The following is a 20658-nucleotide window of genomic DNA, read 5'->3' on the forward strand; positions in this document are numbered from 1 at the left end:
AATTACAAAAGAAGAAAAAAAGGCTCTTTCCTAGTATTGTCTAATCAGGGTGGGATTGGCAGCAGCTTAATGTGTTCTGTTTCCCTGGGTGTGCTTACTTTTTAATAAAGATAAGCGCAGAGGACAAATCTTAGCCCTAAACAGGAGACTTGGGTGTGGTGGAATTTCCACACTGGCCTATGGGTGAGGGAATGGAATTGGCAACACAGAGGACATCCTGAGGATCCTCAAGTCAAACCCTTCTAGAGAACTCTGGACATGTCCACTCCAGAAGGCAGTCCTAGCAATACTGAATAACACTGAAAAGTCACAAGAGTGCTTTTAAATTAAATTCATGGATTCATTTTTCACAGGTAGTGTTCAAGTCTCTAGCAGTTTTCAGCCTTAGAGGTAAGCTCACAAAGTTAGCCATCAGTCTTCTCAAAAAGTGGCCACTCTTGGTGATGGGTCGCTTAAGGCTGTCTGGTTTGTTTTTCCTATAGGTGATCATTTGATATGTGGCCATGTTCATTGTGCTTTCGTCAAACATTTTCCCCAAGACTACTTAACCTTTCTCTGAGTGTACTTTTAATGAGGTCTAGTGTAGAGTCCAACTTTATCATGTCCCGTCCCCACCTTCAAAAAAGATGTGTGAAATAAAGATCATCGCCTATCAGATACCTACTTGGTTGTTGAAAAACTGAGTGGGGGGAGGCTGTACATTTGTTGAAAAAAGATTAAAAAAAAAATCTTTTTATGCTATCTACATGTCATAGTGTATCAATTGAATCTTCTCATTCTAAAGGTCAAATTACTAAATACAGATATTTCAGCTCAAGGAACCTGAGCTGCCGTGTTTTAGGTTGACATGTATTTCTTAATCATAAGCTAAATTAGACACATTTAAAAATTGTCACTCTCCAAGAGCTGCGCATCCAAGAAAAGATTAAAAATAAAATAAAATATAAATATAAAATGTTTGTTTGAATAGGAATTTGCATTTATGCTGCTGGTTTGTGTAAAAAGCATATAATACTATTTACAGCAATGAATTAGTGAAATTTGAAAACATTCTTTCAATCCTAAAGATTTCAGAATTGTAAAGACATGATTGAATCCATGCATCACAGCATTAGGCACGTAATGGGCACTCTTAGAATGGGACTGGTTAACTAATTGCCTATGACCCATTAAAGATCTGTTTAATTAGCAAAATTAGATTTATGCTTACAAGGAAAGCCTAGTAGGGAATTTAAAATGTTCACTAGGAATAAATATCCTCTCAAGGTCACAATGAGGTTGATATATTTTAACGGTAATAAAGTGCAGAATATATTTGTAAAGCATATACCCGTTCTTGTGGTCCTTAATGTGCATCTGATAATTGATTTAGATTATGAAAAGATGAAATGGAACTTAAGTTGTTTAGCATCCTGAGAATTGTCATGCTGTAGATACAAACATTATGGGTCCCTTCCCTAGGATTGCTTCTTTTTAGATGAGCAATGCTGAGTCTGGGCCAACTTTTGGAGTTAGAACTTGAGATTTTCCTCTGTCAGTAATAAAAAGCAAATAAAGGTGCCATGCTTCTTTGAGTGAAAAGTACATTTTAATAGTTTATTTCATTACCTTTGTGATCTACTCTGGACCTTCTAGCTCACCAGCCCCAAAACAATATACTTTGGGAGATGCCAACTTCGGTGGAGTTTGCTTAGATGTTAGCTGTGCCCAAGCCAAGATTATAGGCAATTATCAGACACCTCCATCATTCTCCACTTCCACACTTACCACAGTTAGAGCTGAATTTTCTGAAGTAAATTTCAATTCTTGTTTTTCTATTAAAACCATATAAAGAAGCAAAAAGAGGAATTCTGTGACCTTGGGAAAAGATATATGCATAAATGTTCTTTGCAAGTGTATATAAGGTTAAGTAAACATGTGACAATTTATTGAGAGAAGCTTTTTTTTTTTCAGATTCCTTTATTTCCATAGATGAAAGTAAAAATATGTTGGTGAAACTTTCAAAGATCAAACTGTCCTTCAATTTTTCTTTCTTCTATTGATGTTCATACTATTAATTTTACTACCGTGAAAAGTTGTGCATTTTAATCAGGATAATGCTATGCATTGTGAATAAAGTTTGTTAGGAAAAAAACGATACTCTAGGAAATGCATTATTTTTCTCCATGGTAGAGGATACAGTCAAAATAAGCATATTTAAGGTCCTTTGTTGCAAGGCTGAATACACTGAGAAGTGCACTTTGAATCTTCAGATGGAGAAAGAAAAGATAAGGGTAGACTATCATTACCTCTCTACAGTGTTTTAGTTTCTGGGTAAGAGAGGGATGCTGTTAACAATTCTGATTACAATCTGGTCCAAAAATGTTGTTCTGTGGTTTGGCCTCCCAATTCGAGTTTTTCTTTTGGAATCTGTTCAGAGCTTTCATAGCCTTGGTTGATGTAGAATCCATTTGTGCCATCGCCTGAATAATCTGTTCTGTTTGTGGAAGGCCAGGTTGGGTCTTCTGCCAGTTTTTTTTTGCCAGTTCTTATATTGACTTTTAGAATGGATTCCAAATTTTGTCTTGATCAATAGCCAGAGCTCTCGGTTTTGAAGGATGGCATCCTGGAAAATCAGGTGGAAAAAACAATTAAACCGGGCTTCCCTGGTGGCGCAGTGGTTGAGAATCTGCCTGCTAATGCAGGGGACACGGGTTCGAGCCCTGGTCTGGGAAGATCCCACATGCCACGGAGCAGCTGGGCCCGTGAGCCACAACTACTGAGCCTGCGCATCTGGAGCCTGTGCCCCGCAACGGGAGGGGCCGCGATAGTGAAAGGCCCGCGCACCGCGATGAAGAGCGGTCCCCGCACCGCGATGAAGAGTGGCCCCCGCTTGCCGCAACTAGAGAAAGCCCTCGCACGAACCGAAGACCCAACACAGCCAAAAATAAATAAATAAAGTAGCTATTAAAAAAAAAAAAAAATTAAAAAAAAAAAAATAAAGAGCATCATTTAAAAAAAAAACAAAAAACAAAAAACAATTAAACCATCATCCACTTCCCCTGGCCGCCAGGTTGCCCACTGCCACCCCCTGTTCTCCCAGGCCTTGCTCTAAAGGTGCTTATTACTGATGCTCTGTGGCCCCTTCTCTCTGCAGCCCCACAAAGCCTAGCAGCTCCCCGGGTTCGTTCCCTTGAGAATCGAGAGCGTGCTTGTGTTCACAGAAATCTGCAAAAGCTTACAGCCTTTCGTTTCCACAGATTTCCTAGTTCAATCCTGGCTGGCGATTCACTTAGAATTATTTTACTGCCGGACTGAAATGATAACAAAATAATGTACTCAAAATCAAGAGAAGAAAACAAATCACTGCTACCTGCCCCATACCACAAAGAAGGTGTCAAATAATGGTTTGTTGAATGAATGAATGAACTCTAGAAAGCAGATGGGTTTTGCTTTCCATTTTGGGGGGGGGGTCCTCTTTTTTCGATGTTTACAAGTACACACAATTTTTATGCATTTATAATAATAGAATTGGTCAAATCTTGCATTCCACTTTTGTTTATACTAGACTCTCTGTCATATACAGTTTGTAGCTACCATCTTCTCAATAATCATTTTTAATGATGGTATAACATCTCTTCAAATTGCTGTATTACTATTTATTTAAACAGCATCTCTATTTCTGAACCCTTGAGTTGAATTTAATATTTTACCACTGTAGATAATACTGTGATGAAAACCTTCATACATACAAGTTTTTTCTCTCTTTTTAGGTTGTTTTTTAAAATGAAGTCTCAAAAATGGAATTCCTTTGACTGTGAGAAATTTTATTTGCATTGTGTACAATGGGATATTTGTATATAAACATATTTTTTCTTAATTTGGTCGATGCCTTTTCCCAAGGAACTTCAGTACATGAATCTTTTTTTTAAACTGTCCCTTAAAAAATAGTACCTGAGCCTTTCACTGAGTAGGTAAAGTCATTTAGTGACACTGAGTAGAAGAGAAATGCTATAGGAGAAGACCTTCAAAGGGTAAGAATTGACTAGAATGAACAATGGCTTCCCTTCTCTCTTAATTAAGGAAGCCTTCCTGAAGACAGTTCTTCACTCTAAAAGGTCTCATTGAATTTTAGAGCTAGAAGGTCACCTGCTCTAGTCTCTACCAGATTATTAAAAATACTAGGAAAGTACAATACAGTGCCTTCATATGAGACAAAATTAGTTAATTTGATGTTTTGCTTTCTACACTACAGATACTGAGAGCATTTCTATGCAGCCTTCAAAGAATTTCTCATTTCCCCCAAAGAGAGCATGTGCAGTATCACTTGGGGGGATAAAAGTGATTGCTCTAAAAAATGAGCATCTGTTGAGAGTCAGTCCTTTATTTATCTCCCCAGAAAAATAATAAGAGCCACACAGAGATTTCTTTACAAAGAAGGCCACACAGAATTGGGTGAAGGCTGCCACGAAAATTGAAATCCTCCATGATGTGATGGTTAGGATGAACTGTTGAAAAAGAAATACTACCTTTATACTTTGCATACCTTACACTTCAAAAGAACACCTATTATCTAATTTAATTTATGTATTTGTAACAACTCTCTGGGCTTGGAGGGTTGGCATTACTCTCTCCACTTTACAGATGAGAAGGTCAGTATCTTGCCCAAGGGATCAATGCCAATAAATAAATGGCAGAGCCAGAATTCAAATCAGATCTCACTGTCTCTTGCCCTGTGTTCCCTCCACTGCCTGACAATAGACACGGAGTAAACGTGCCCTGGGTTGCAGACATGAGACTGGACACTTTGGAGCCTGTGTGTCTCTCTTCATTTTTATCTTCTCTAATAGAGGGAAGATTAAATTGTTCATCTAATAATATTATTACTTCTGATTCTCCCAAAGCAAAAGCTACTGGAGTTCATTCTTTCAGTAAAATTGACATATGAGTTAAAGAAACAAAAGGGGGACAGAAGTTCCAGTTTATTTTGATAGAAACTAGGTGAAAAAATTTTGAACAATGTTCCCAGCCCTAAATCTAATGGCTTGATGAAAGTTGAACCTGCCCAACCCACCTCCTTTTAAGGATTAGAGGATACACCTTGACCACCAGATACACTTATTTAATAGGTGTGAGAGCTACAACTTTCCATGGCTGCTTCATAGCAAAAGAATAGTTATGCAGCTCCCTTTCTGACCCTAAAGGGTATAGAATACGTAGGATGACTGTGAAGAGGGTGGGCTGCATTTAGGGCTAAAGCCACAGACCTTCCGCAGTGTCTAAATGCTCCCCTTTGATTCTCATCCCTATTCTGATAGGGGTTATTTCAAAGTAACACTATGTTATTTTTTCCCCTAAGTGGAGACAGCTTTTTTTAGGGTTGTGAAATAGGCTCCCTGGGTAAAAGGGTGGTCTGGAGAAGGCTGTAAGATTCGGCAGTGGGTCAGATGGTAGTGGAGAGACTGGCGCTTTCCCTCCTGCTGCCATCACCCTGATCTGGGAGGTCTCTTTTCCATCTGTTAGCCTGGAAGACACTGGCCACACTGCTTTGGAATTTGCTTCTGTGATGCTCTCTGCTCCTAGCTTCTGAGCTACTTGAGAGTGGTGACTACATCTTACTCTTTGTAACCCCAGTGCCAAGCCCACCCTGGAGCTTGACGTTTTGTAAATGACTGAATGGTCTGGGTTTTCATGTCCTAAGTGCTTCTCTCTCCACAGCCACTCTGCTCTCACATACAGCCTTCCTGCTGTCATCTAACGAATCTGTCTTAAGTGCCCCGCTGAAAAACCTGCCCCGATATCTTCAAGGACTCCCATTGTCCTCGGCATAGAGTCAAAACATCACTGCCCGCCTACCTCCATCCGTGCCTGTTCCGCAGCATGCTGCCTCAGTCTTAGCTAATTTTCCAGGTGTTCTGTGAAACAAGGCTTGCTTTTGATTTTTCTCTCTGCCACCCTCCATTCTTTTGCATTTCCAAGACAAAAGAGAGTCATTCAGCCCTCTCTGTTTGTGCTTAGGCTGTTGTCCTGGCTGGGACTATACCCGCCTCCTACTTAGCAAAATCTAGCCTATCCTTCTGGACCCAGATCAAGTTTCATCTCCTGCATGAAATCTCCTATGGCAGGAGGATCCTGCCCCAAGGAGAGCTCCTCCTTCCTATGTCCTTCCCACTTCTATTTTACAGTCTCTTCAAGCATGGATGGCCTCAGGTGGCCATGCCATCGTTTCACTTGGGTATGGCTCGTCTTTGAAACAAAACAAGAGGTAGAGGGCCACAGTCAATCTTTCTCTTTCTTTTATTTCTCTCACAATGCTGGGTCCAAAAATGGGCTCAATAACTTCTTAATAAATTTAATTTTAACACATGCACCCTGGATCCAATGATGCCCACTGAACTAAAATTCCTTACAGTCACTGTATTACAGACAGAACACGATTGTCCTATAAGTCTATTTTTTCTCACTTCACAATCACATTATAAAGGATTTCTACTATATGATTTAAAAACTAAACTTGAAGGATTAATTATTGTATTAGTATAACATGGAAGAATAAAATATCCAAACATGGTGTTCCAGGTATGAACAGAACAAATGAACCCAACTGATGACCCTAATAACATGAAAACACTCAGAGGCTAGCATGTGTGCGATGGAGACATGTTATTTGCTCTTCTAGTAAATGAGAATAGCCTCACAACATTCAGTGGCCAGAGAGGATATCGGAGTAACTGACTTGCAAATTACAGTGCAAATGTGGTCCCACTGTGCATGAGAGTCACGGATGTCATGTGCCTCCATCCCACGGTATATATCTTGAAAATCGGAAAACAGAATGGAAATTGTGAGGCCCAAGGCAGATACCAGCAGAAGTGAGAATATATCTGAAGAAACAGCAAACAGTATTTTTAGATGCTAAAGGAATGTTTCCTATAATTTGGCACACACGTTGCAGAATCAATTATCTCTGTTGGGCAAATACCAGATACATCTTCAGATGTTTTGATATATCCTCATATGTTTTAAAATATGTTCTAATGCTTGCAAGACAAAGGTGATATCTTAAAAATCTTTCCTTCAAAGGCTGAGCCTAGAAGCTGTTAATTAAACATATTCTAGTAAACTCCATAAAGGAGTTGCCTCAACTGAGGAGTCCTTGGGGCTGGGACACCCTGCAGTGACCAGCCCATGTAAATGGTCACCAGAGAGATCCTGATGCTTTATCACCTCAGGTCTAGTGTCGTTCATGAATAAATAGTCATTCTTCTTGGTGACACCTCACCCTTCTTCATTGCCTAGAGAATAAAGTCCAAGGGTCTTGAATGACTGACATTCAAGGCCTTCCACAATCTGGTTCCAATCAGCCTTTCTAAACTGATCTCTGGTTGCTCTTCCCTGTGTGCCAGGAAAGTTAAACCACAAACCTGCTGCTTCCACAGAGGCCCAACACTTCTGTGCCTTGGTTCATAAAATACCCTGCGTAGATGATATTCTTCCAGTCTTGGCAAGTTCCAATTTTTCTTTTTTTAAAAAAAAATTTATTTATTTATTTATTTATTTTTGGCTGCGTTGGGTCTTCGTTGCTGAGCATAGGCTTTCTCTAGCTGCGGCGAGCGGGGGCTACTCTTCGTTGCGATGCTCGGGTTTCTCATTGCAGTGGCTTCTCTTGTTGTGGAGCACAGGCTCTAGGCATGCAGGCTTCAGTAGTTGTGGCTCGCAGGCTCTAGAGCACAGGCTCAGTAGTTGTGGCACACAGGCTTAGTTGCTCCGCCGCATGTGGGATGTTCCAGGACCAGGGCTCGAACCCATGTCCCCTGCATTGGCAGGCGGATTCTAAACCACTCCACCACCAGGGAAACCCCCAATTTTTCTTAAAAAGCCCAGTTCCAACACCACTTTCTTTTAAAGACTCCCCAGTCTTCCCTTACCAGGTTTTATTTCATATAGTGTCTATCACTCTGCTTTACATGGTCTTCATTTATGTATCCACTAGGCTGTAACCACCTGAAAGGGACTTTGTATCTGCTTTTCTGGGACTCTAATTGAAAGAGGAAGTGAGAAACTAGCGTGCACATCTGCTGGCTTCTTTATCTCCAACCTGCCCACATTGCTTTACTTTGGGGCGCTCAACTTCTCAGGATGCACTGTACCAACATCCCTGTTCTTATCCCCCAAACCCATCCTCTCCTGTGTCCATCAGAACTTTCAGGTGCTTTGTAGATGGTGCCTTATAAATGCTCTTTGATGGGATGAGCACCTTCAGGCCGAAACAATAGCATTTAATCAGTGTTGATATGATATAAATGATTCTTACAATACTCAAAATTTATAAACAAACAAATTAGATTTTCTCTTATATTCTCTCTACCTCATTTATTCTAGTATTGGTGGTCTGTTGGCTCCCAACTCCATAGAGGTCCATACCAACCGGAAATCAGAGGCAACTGTCCCTCTACAGCAGACCCTACTTTTTGAAGCCACAAGGGCTCGGTTTTCCCCCTCACCACCTACACCCACCCTCATATTCATCCATGCCTCATTTTATATATACAACTAGAGGTAGCACCTCCTGGAAGAATACCAAGGCTTGCTTGAGAGGGGTGTGAGACAGAAGAAAAGAGGGAGCTGCATCTCCTAAAATAAAGCAATCTGAGCAGCTTGGTGATGACAATACCCCCAGGAGATGGCTGTGTGGATTTTTCATTTACTTCATTGTTTCCAAGTCCCAAGGACCCAGATGCTGGGAAGAACATGATGCCCCAAATGTCCATCCTGATGAAGGCCTGGTACTTACTGGAACTGGGCTGACTGCTGTGCGCATCACACTGTACTCAGACTAGTGATCTGAAAAGCAGGCCAGGCTAGGGCACAAATGAGCAGTGTAGAAACAAAATGATAAGGCTCTCTTCTTTAATTCAGCTTTGACTGGAAAACGTAATAAAGAACGGAAGTGAATGTTGCCCTCCTTGGTTAATTGCTATTGATGAGGAAAGTTGAAAGAATGGGCTCTGTTTGCACAGGTGATTTGGGAAGACAAGCCCTGGGCAAGCCATTACAGATTATTCTCAGATAAGAAGAAGGTTAGTGAATATTCACACCTGTTTCCATAAAAATTAAACCTATACGTTTCTTACGTCTCATCATCATAAAGTTGATCTTCTGTCAAAGGATGTTAAGAAAGGTAAAGACTTTTCTGTTACATCAGAATAAAATTGCTTGTATATTTTAATAGTAGTTCCAAGGACTTTTGACTTGTAACCTTGAGAGTATATGATTTATTATAAGACTGTGTTTGTTAAAATATGTTTATAAAACTTTTTTCATTTAAAATTATCAGTTATGTTTGACATAGGGATTTGAATTTACCCACAAGCTTTAAGTCACTATGATGTAACTAATCCAGCTCCAATTAACTCAATTTATGTAGAAGGACTTGGCAGCTACTATTCAAATTAAAGTACTAGACAATGTAATATAGCCTCGTAAAATATATCTATGATTAAAAAAATTGCTATAAGAGATTAACTTGAAAATATAAAACAGAACCTTGATTTGTTGTTACAAGAGCCAAGGGCATTATCAAATACTATGTCAAAATTAAGAAAAATTATAAGAAATTCAGGAAGAAATTTGTAAAAACTATAATTAAAAGAAGATCTTAGCATGCTCTCAAAATCTTTGACAAAACAGCTTATACAAAAAGAATCGGGGAGGATGAAAACAGAGAGAATGTGAATAATATAATTGCTAAAACTGGTTTTGTATGGTAAATTACATTTCATATTTAAGAATAGCAATGAGACTGACTTCTGTAATATCTATGACTTTTTTCGAAAATTAGAAATTAGAGTTTATGACATGTGATGTACAAAACTGGTGTAAATTCTCCAAAGCAGAAATATTACAGGCTAGATTTTCTCTGATCATGACAATAAAACTAGAAATTAGTAACCAAATTTAAATGAAAAATCTCCCCACATACAAATTAAAAACAAAATTCTAAAGATCTGTTTGGTCAAAAAGGAAACCAAGTCCATTTGGAAGCTGTTGGAAAAAAGAGCAGTAGAAGAATGAAAACAAAATCCCTTCCCACTTGAAAGTTAAAAATCACTATTCTTGAAACTAGTGGGTCAAAGAGGAAATTAAGTCATAATTAGAGACATAAGAAAATGTAAAGAAGTAACCCAAACTACAATTATTGGCCTTGAATGCTTTTCTAATATCACAAAAATAAAAGAAAATACATGGATTATAAAATCAATTCAAATGTTAAAAAATTTTTCAGAGAAAGTAAGAAGAGGGGAAAAATGAGAAAAGCAAAAATGAACAAATTAGAAAATAGAAAGCATACAGAATTATTAAATAATTCTTTAAATTATTTAAAGAAAACCAGTAAAAATACATTTCTGATAAGAATAAATAAACATAACACATAAACATGATTAAGATGAGAAGCTGTTAAAAGAGCTGTAGAAGTCATTAAAAATTGTAAGAAAATACCATCCCAAACCCTATGCTAAGACAAAATAATCTCGATGAAATGGAATTATCTGGGCAAAAATAAATTTATTTTGAAAAACAGTTTACAAAGAGGACAACCTAAATCAATCCTCAAAAAATTAACTCTTTCAAAGAAAGGATTTGGAACCAGATGATTTTACTGGGTTCTTGTAAATGGTCAAGGAGTAGACTATTCCTACTTACAAAATATTTTCCAAAAGAAAGAAAAAGTCCAAGAGTTTTCAAGTCTAATACCCAAACCTGACAAGACACTACACAAAAAACTTCAGATCAATCCCATATAAGATGTAGATATTAAAAACCAATAAAATTCAATTCAGTAAAAGTGTAATCCACCACAAATAAGTAGAGTTTGCTCAAGAATATGAAGATGATTTAATAATAAGTTAATTAATGTAACACATTCCAGCAATAGGTCAAAATAGAAGACAAGTATAATCATCCCAGTAGGTGATAGGAAGACATTTGATGAAATACATCTCCCATTTTTTATTTTAAAACATAGTCTTGATTTACTGGAAATAGAAGGCTATTTTCTTTACATGATGTGGCTCACCTTGAACCAATATTCAAAATCCTATTTACAGTTGAAAACTACTAGAAGTATTTTTATGAGGGAGTAGGACTATCTGCTATTTCCACTATTACTTGACATTGCTTTGGAAGTTCTGGACTGTACACCAAAACAGAAAATATAAATAAGCATTTTAGCTATTTAAAAGAAGGAACATTATTAATTGCAGATAATAGTAATTATCTTTCTAGAACACTCAAAAATCAAGGATTTACAGCAAAGTTCAGAAAGGATTTGGAGTAGAAAAATAAATACAATAAACAACACTATACCTTTCACATGTATTTGTGATTACTGATTAGAAAATATCATGGGAAAAAGTCAATCACAATATAAACAAAAATACGAAAAGCATAGATTAGTTTTTTTAATAAATGTGCAGGATCTATAATGGAGGAAACTACAAATATTTACTAAGAGACATAGAAGAAAGACATGAGATGTTCTTAAATGTGAATACTAAATTGTGTAAACAAATACATTTTTCTCCTAGTATTAAAATCCCAAAGGAGATTTTTTAAAAGCCTGCCAATTTATTCTATAGTTTATTTGGAAGAATGAAGAAGAAAGAAAAGTAAGAAATTTTTGAAAAATGAAGAGTAATGATGGTATACCAATCTTATTACTTATTAAGTCATTATAAAACTATAATTTCTAAAGTATAATAGTAGATCAAAGAATAGGCTGGCCTATCAATGAAACGTAAAAGACAGTCTAGAAACAAATTAATTATATATAAATTAATATATAACATAAATATAATATGAAAACATATAAATTATATATATCAGCAAACCATAAATATACATGTATATAGGTATGATAAAGGTGGCATTATATTCAGTTGAATAAATGACCAAAAGGAATATTAAATAATAAAATCTGCTGGGAGAACTAGTGACTAGTTGGATAAACTAGTTTGATCTCTACCTCAAACTATATGCCAAAATTAACATTAGATTTAAAAAGCATTACAATAAATCAAAAAACTAAATGAGTGATGATCTGATTTTGTAATGAGAAAAAAGCTCTTTATGCATAAAGGCAGTGGAAAAAAATCACAAAGGAATAAACAACTCACAAATAAATAAGAATGTAACAGCCACCAAACAGAAAAAAAAAATGGATAAAAACTGTAGACCATTCAGAGAAGAAGAAAAACTAATAACACGAAAATACATTCATTGTCACTGATGATCAAAAAAATGCACAGAATGATTAAAATGACTTGCCTAAAGTTATAAAACTACTAAGAGGACAAATTGTATTTGAATTGGTTAGAAAGTCTTTTACAAAATATATTGACATATGTGTATGTGCTTAAAACAATTCTTGATGACTCAAATTAGGACAGGACTCATGTGACCATTCAATATAGCACATACTTATCTGCACATGAGCAGGTTTCTGCCCATGGGCTCGACCACCTATGACAATTATGGTTCAGTACTCAATTTTAGAGTAATGCAATTGTTTCCTTCTCAGCCAATCACTTCACCAGTGAGTTGCAACTCTAGGGATGGTGGGAGAGTAGAAAAAAATATTTGAAAAGAAAAATTAACCTTCATAGTTACAGTTTGTATAGATGGGTTTTCGAAATGGCTTTCCCTTAGAAAAGATAAATGCTGTTGTGATACAGTTGATGGTGGTGATGGGCCATAGCGTGGTACTCTCAAAACTTAAAACTGAACTGGGAATCAGAGTTGCATTTCCAGTCCAGTTTCTTTCCAAACTCACATTTGTTGAGAAATTACTCTGGTTGTCCAGAAAGCACTTACTAGAAAAGAATCACCAGCATTTATGGAACTTTTTATTCTATTTTTATCCAGCTGGTAGGAAGAAATTAGTTAATCACAACCAGGAGACCTCACCTTGCAAGTTGTTCCAGCCAGTAACTACCAGGACATATTTTGTTCACCTCTTGCAATGACAAATCATGAATAAAATGCAGAGGAAGTCAAGATTGTTCTTTGTCCAGAATTCCATCTGGAGCAAATGATCTGTCTTGAAAGGGCTTAGATGACAATTTACTATGGAATCCCTTTCAGTTTGGAATATATGAACTCTGTGTGTGTGTGTGTGTGCGTGTGTGTGTGGTGTGTTTTCTTTAGTGGACTAATGTAAGCCTCCTAACATGGGTCCTGAGTTTGAATGTGCCCACTCTAATCCACTCTCCTCACACAAGCAAAGCCTCTTCCTGAGGATCTGAACATTCTCCTGCTTATGAGTGTCTGTGTTTCTATTTTGCTAATAAATTAAGTTCAGACTTCTCAGGCAGGCCCAGAAGACCTTCACACTCTGGTCTCAAGGAACGATTTGAGACATCTTTTGCTAGACCTCCCATGCCCTTATATTCCAGTCATAGGGGAATATTCCCTGTTCCCCAATTTGTACACCTCTGGGTCCAGACATCCTATTTCCTCTAAGATCACTGTATCTGAAACATCTTTACATTCAGTGGTGAACATAACGAGTGCTCCCCATTCTTCTCTCTAGTGCTGCATTTAGCTCATTGTTTTGCAGTTATTCCTTCACATATTTTTATTTTCCAACCCTGGGATGAGAGTTCTTTGAATGTGGAATGTTTCTTTTGGTTTTACTTTTGTTTGTTTGTTTTACTCGACTATATAACAAATCCTTAGCACCTAGCACAGTGATGCCACATGATATTTGCTCAGAAAAATATTTTTTTTAAGACATGGGCTTTCCCAGTTTGGATTGATCCATTTGCAATGTTCATTTTTTTCAATAATCAAGCCCACAAATAAACTTGTTTTCATCAACTTTCTTGTTCAGCTTGAAATTTTTTACTACTATTATAACTGTTTATAGATAAAATTCATTTTTCAATTGTGAACTCAAATGCAAGACTTAAGTTATATTATCCTTGACTCCCTAGGCTCCCAAAATGTGCTTTGCATATAGTAGATGTTCAGATGTCTGTAGAATAAATTAATGAAACAATTAGCAGTCACAAAGCTTTCTTGCGCAAAGAGGACAGACAGACTAGAAGGCCTGAATTACTGAATTTAACACCAAAATATATCCAATCCAGTATACTTACATGGCAGATAAAAAAGTTGAAGACTAGGGCTTCCCTGGTGGCGCAGTGGTTAAGAAGCCCCCTGCCAATGCAGGGGACACGGGTTCGAGCCCTGGTCCGGGAAGATCCCACATGCCACGGAGCAAGTAAGCCCGTGCGCCCCAACTACTGAGCCTACGCTCTAGAGCCCTTGAGCCACAACTACTGAGCCCATGAGCCACAATTACTTTAGACCACATGCCTACAGCCTGTGCTCTGCAACAAGAGAAGCCACTGCAATGAGAAGCCCGTGCACTGCAACGAAGTGTAGCCCCCACTCGCCGCAGCTAGAGAAAGCCCGCGCACAGCAACGAAGACCCAACGCAGCCAAAAATAAATAAATAAAATGAATAAATTTATATATATAAAAAAAGTTGAAGGCTAGAATGACATAGCTAGTTAATGACAGAGATAGGACTACCTATCCATCACCCTTTTGGCTATACCATGTTTCCTAGATTCAATCAAAAGGTTACTTCTCTGAATACGTGCACTCCAATTTGGGGAAAAATTTGGTTTTGAAACAAAAATGAATTCTATATTCTAAGTAATACTTGAATTGCTGAATTGGGGGTCTAAATGATAGTCTTAGACATCGTTTTGTAGTTTTCAATCTGTCCTTCACCGATCCCTGGAGCTCTGATGCCCTCAGGATGACAGTGGAGTGAGGGGCAGTTTGTACAAGCCCTACCTTAAAAAGAGCAGCTCTTTCTGCCTTTCCTTTTGGAAGTCGGGCAGGCTTTGTCAAAAAAATGTTTGAACATCTAAATTCACCTCATCTTACCCTTAATTTATAGTTAAGGAAATTAAAGCCCTGGAAGGTGAAGAGATTTGCCCTGAGTCTACTATTCGATTCAATCAGAACAATGATACCATAAATGAACGTTTTAACACTCCTTTGAAAAACTGAAACTAATTTAAGCAAATCTCTCTTGTATATCAGGGGTTGGTTGACTATAGCCCATTGGCCAAATCCGACTCACCACCTGGTTTTGTCAATAAAGTTTTATTGGAACACAGTCACACTAACTTGTTTACATGTTGTCTCTGACTGCTTTTTCACTACAACAGCAGAGTTGAGTAGTTCCAACAGAGACCACAGAGCCCACAAGGCCCGAAATATTTACTACCTGGCCATCTACAAGAAATGTTTGCTGACTCCTGGTCTATATGATGTCCAAACCACCAGCAAATGAATACATTCATTCAGTCAACCAGCCGTTACGTCTATACATCAACAGCCAATGTGAAGATCTTTCCCCACCCACTCCACATGGCTCACTCCAGCACTCAACCCATTGACTGTGTTCTGTGTTCTATCCCATCACTGGTGTTTTGCAGTCTGGAAACAATTTTGGTTAATTAAAATTTTAGAATATATATTCAAACCAAGTTGAACAGCGTCATTGGGTTTTCATTGTACCACCTTCAGAAAGGAAAACTAAGAAACCAAACTTGACCTGTATCTGTAGACCTCACAATACCAGGGCTGCTGCTTCACACAGAGAAATGCACAGACCTGCACAATGCAGGTGAAGCAGGTGTTTAAAAAGACTGACAACAGCAAAGGGGGAGAAAGGAGCTGTCCTGCTGGTTGGTATGGAGCCAGCTTTGGGTAGGCATGAGTTGAGCTCACTGAAAAGACAAATGCATTTTTCCTTGTTACAATTTCATTATTGAGAATAAAAGATTGAGAGGCATGTTACCCTGAGTCTTGTGTTAGGGTTCAGACTCAGCAAACATCAATTGAGGGTTTACATCTAGGTAAGCTCACTGCCTAGCTGCACGTCCAATGCTACCAGCCTTTGCCTCTTCCATGCTTTGGTTTCACCTTCAGAAGTGAAAATTAATGGGTTCAAAAGTTCTATAATTAATACATGTACCATATTGCATAGTGCAAATATTTTCTCCACAACCAGACTGGCTAGGAATGGTATGTAAAAGAGAAAGATGACTTTCCACACGGATAACAGTACTGTTGTCTCTCAGTGATGATGGAAAAGTGGAGAGTTAAGATGAAGAGAGTAAGGAGGCATCTAACTGGACTAATCTTCGTATGCTGGGAAATTTTTTTAAAAACACTCACTCTATTATTCATTTAGCCAACATTCTCTGAGCACTTCAGTGTACCAGGATAGATGCTAGAAGTGTGTTCTGCTCCCTCCTGGACAAGTGTGTAATTGGAGGACTGCTAGAGCACATTAGAATTAGTTAGGAAAAAGAACTTAAAGATAGCTTCCTTCCAGATGGGGATGTTAAAATATATTTTGGTCCTAGGATTTATTTTTTAACATTTAAGGGATTGGCAATGGGCAGGGATTAAACAGAACCACAAAAAAAAAAAAAAAAAAAAAAAAAAAAAGATGATTACATCCATCTCAGAAGCCTTATATGCTAACAAACTGATGAAAATGGAATGTACTTCTCAGGGCAGAGCAGGAAAGAAGCATGGGGAGGTCAGGATGTTTCAGTTCTTTACATCTGTTACTTCTCCCCTTTTTATAGCTTATGACTGGTTTTTTTGATGTAAGAAAGTGAGGTACGTATCCTTAGGTCTGTGTTCATGCATGTAAAGGCAGGGCGGCGGGCAGTGAGTGTCCAGTTTTAGATAATAAAACTCTAAAACAGGTCTTTAGTTTGCTCAATGCATGTTCTGGGGTAATCACAAAACTCTTTGGTTCTTCATTTTCTCATGCATAGAACAAATGTGTTGGAATGTCTAAATGGTCTCCAAAGGCTCTTCCAACTCATTTATCCTAAATCTCTCTGACTCTCTAAAGCTTTACCTTTATCAGTTTAATCAGTGTTTCCCAGGAGGGTGCTGGGCTAGCGGCTGTGAGTTATGCAGAGTTGAGAAGGACATCTCCTCTGCTTTTAAAGAGCTTGAAGTCCAGTGGAAAACACAGATGGGGTGTGTAATAAAAAATGTGGCTAGCCTTTGTCTCAGGTGGATCCTTGGAGTGAAAAGTTTGACTGGCCTTTGTCTCCACTTCTTGGGATATATCCTCTAAACCCTTGGAATTTCCTGATTGATAGGAGTATCTCTTCTGTTCATAGTGGGCCTGAAGAGAGTTTGTGCTAATGAGATGGCTCAGGATGGAAGATGGCCATGCCAAAAATACCAACTGTGTGATTAGAGAGCTGGGGCCTTCAGAGAAGAAGAGAGCTGGAGATTGAGTTCAACCTCATGGCCAATGATTCAATCAATCACATTTCTATAATGAAACCTCAATAAAAACTTCAGACACCAAAGCTCAGGTGAGCTTCCCTGTTTGGCAATACTCTGCATATGGTCACACATCCACGTGCCAGGAGAGTAAGGCAGACTGACTCCTTAGGGAGAGGACAATGGAAAAGTCATGTTTGAGATCCTCCCAGACCTTGCCCTTATGTCTCTCCCTTTGATTGGTTCTGATTTATATCTTTTTGCTATAATAAAACTGTAATCAGATGGAGAGCACTTTCCTGAGTTCTGTGAGTTGTTGCTGCGAATGATTGAACCTGAGGGACTAGTGAGAACGCCCACATTTATGACCAGCACATCAGAAGTGTGAGTGGCATGGGGACCCCCAAACTTACAGCTGGTGCCTAAAGTGAAGGCAGTCTTGTGAAGGCTGTCCCTTAAGCTGTGAGGTTTGGCCCAACTCCAGGTAGTTGGTGTCAGAAGTCATTGCATGGGCACAGAGAAGAGGTACACAATGCGGACTGTGGTCAATGCTGGGGGAGGGGTGCAAGGAGACCCCTCTGCAGCCGTAGAAAGCAGAGGCCGCCGTGCTTGGAGTCCTCTCTGCAGTCCAGTATCCAAGGTAGAAGTGGCCACAGAGGTCATAGAGAGGCCCTGGGTAGTGGAAAGACGTGTAATTGCACCTCTGGGCATCTGGCTTCTACCTCTTTGGTCTTCTCTTTCTCAGATGTTCATTGTAGTTTCTGCCTTTTCTTTTACACAGGGACTGTGGAAGTTTGAATTATTGGCCTCATTGTGGCAAAGTGTACTTTATCTCCCCTTAATTGTGGTTTTTACTGTGTAATTTTCTCTGGCCAGAGAGATGTTAGCAGAGTTTGGAGGCACGCTTGCATGGCTGGGCTTGCTCTCTGGCTCTGCTCTCTTTGATCTGTACTCATAGCATGCCCAGGTTTGTCCATTCAGTCCAGCCCCAGAAAGAAAAATGTAGAACCAACCTGAATTAAACCCAAAGCCTGGACCAAGACCAACTAATCTACATCCTAAGCAGAGCGGCTCAGGTAAGCCCACCTAGATCAACTGAATGGTAGTCAACTTATAGAACCATGAGTGGCTATTGTAAGCCACTGAGTTTTGAGAGTGGTTTGTTATGCAGCATTACTATGGCAATTACTGTGGCAATTGATACAGAATGCTTACATAAAGATTATTTTAACTTTTTCCCTAATAGAGATGTTTAATACTTTCTGACAGGGAATCTGTATACTTGACTATAAATAAAAATAAAAATAATGACAACCATTTTAGAGTCCCTACTAGGTTCCAGAGGCTGTGCTAAGTGTTTTATAAACATTATCGTTATTTCTTTAAGAAGCAATGCAAAATAGGTATTTATCTTTACCAGTAAAGAAACTGATGTTCAGAGAAGTAGAATCCCTTGCTTAAAGACCCATAGTTAGTGAGTGACATGGTGGTGATGTAAACTCAAGTCTGTCTGACTGTAAAGCCCCATGTTCTCTGCTCTACAGCAGATTGCAGTGGTTTGGAGCCCATGAATTGAAAAGAATAAAATGAGGAGCCCTGGAATACAAGCTCAGACAGCAGAACAGTTTATCAGCAACTAGAAGAACTTTTCTAAATTGTCTAGGTTTCTTTAAAATGATGATATCTATCAGATTGCATGCAGAGGAATAAAAACTTGTGAAGTGTTATATATTATTCAGAATTAATCATTACCTCCTCAGAGTTTCCTCAGCACATTACCCATATTGCTGCTATAGTTCAGAATGTCTGGCATTAAGTCTACTTGTTTACATATGTATTCAGCAGACTGTGAGCTCCCTAAGGGAAGAAATCCTGTCTTGTTCCACTTTCTGTTCCTTACTGAACCTAGCACAGAGCCTGCTGTATGGGAGGACTTAGCAGCTTTTAAATTCTATTCTCAAAGTATAGTTTTTAACTGTTCGTCATCATTTGGATATTATGTAGGTATGTTTCTCCTAAATAGTTGGCTTACTTGTGTTATGGACATTTCAAGTCACGTAAGTCAAATTTCAGGAGTCTTGTGAACTCATCTAAACTACATGCAAAATTTTGATTGTGCCTCAGGAGATTTTTAAGGTGAGAAGATCTCTATCTTCCATCAGATTCTCCAAGGGGACCAAGACCCAGAAAGGACTCATTGAAGCACTGATGGAACTTAAGAGAGGTATTTCTATAACAGATACAATCCCTCCTACAGCCTTCTTCTCTGTACACTGTGCCTCCTCCAATATGCTGGAGCGATTAGCCCAAATGGAGCTGAATTACATGACTTCACTCATAGAAATGATTGGCCTCGACTGGGCATCTTACCCAAGAGAAGTTGATAAATTTTCTTTCCAAACGATTTGCAAATAACACTGAGAGGCTGAGCTAATTGGCTGTAGGAAGACATGCAGAAAGGTTATGGAAACTCAACAGTAGTCACCATCTGGGGTCATTTGCAAAGTGAATGAGTAGAAGTCAGATGAAAATAGGAAGGATAGAAAGAAGAAGAAAGACAGAAGATGGTCTCTTGGAAATAAGGAAAGAGGACTCTAGCCCTCCTCAAGCCTTGATGCTTTCAACTTTCTGTTCTCAGAATTTTTTTGAGAATTAGATTCTTAAACATGTCCCTTCCTCAATTTTCTTCATCTAATTTGAGTGGGTCTTACTGAAAAGAACAGGGATGCAGCTACAACAAGTTCCTTTCAAAATGGCTTCTAAACCTATGAAGGTCAAATTGGACTTCAAGACATGCATTTTCTTAACTGACTTTTCTGACTTCATCTTGCTTTTGTCCTAGATTTTTCCTTTCATATATTATATCTTGTCTTATTAGTGGCCATTGTATGTTGCATTAAAATCTTGTGGATACATAAATCAATCAATGTGATAATCCATATTAACAAATTGAAGGAGAAAAACCATATGATCATCTCAATAGATGCAGAAAAAGCTTTTGACAAAATTCAATACCCATTTATGATAAAAACCCTCCAGAAAGTAGGCATAGAGGAACTTACCTCAACATAATAAAGGCCATATATGACAAACCCACAGCCAACAATGTTCTCAATGGTGAAAAACTGAAACCATTTCCACTAAGATCAGGAGCAAGACAAGGCTGTCCACTCTCACCACTATTATTCAACATAGTTTTGGAAGTTTTAGCCACAGCAATCAGAGAAGAAAAAAAGATAAAAGGAATCCAAATCAGAAAAGAAGAAGTAAGCTGTCACTGTTGCAGATGACATGATACTATACATAGAGAATCCAAAAGATGCTACCAGAAAACTA

This window comes from Balaenoptera ricei, chromosome 4, assembly GCF_028023285.1.
Source record: "Balaenoptera ricei isolate mBalRic1 chromosome 4, mBalRic1.hap2, whole genome shotgun sequence".
NCBI classification, from domain to species: Eukaryota; Metazoa; Chordata; class Mammalia; order Artiodactyla; family Balaenopteridae; genus Balaenoptera; species Balaenoptera ricei.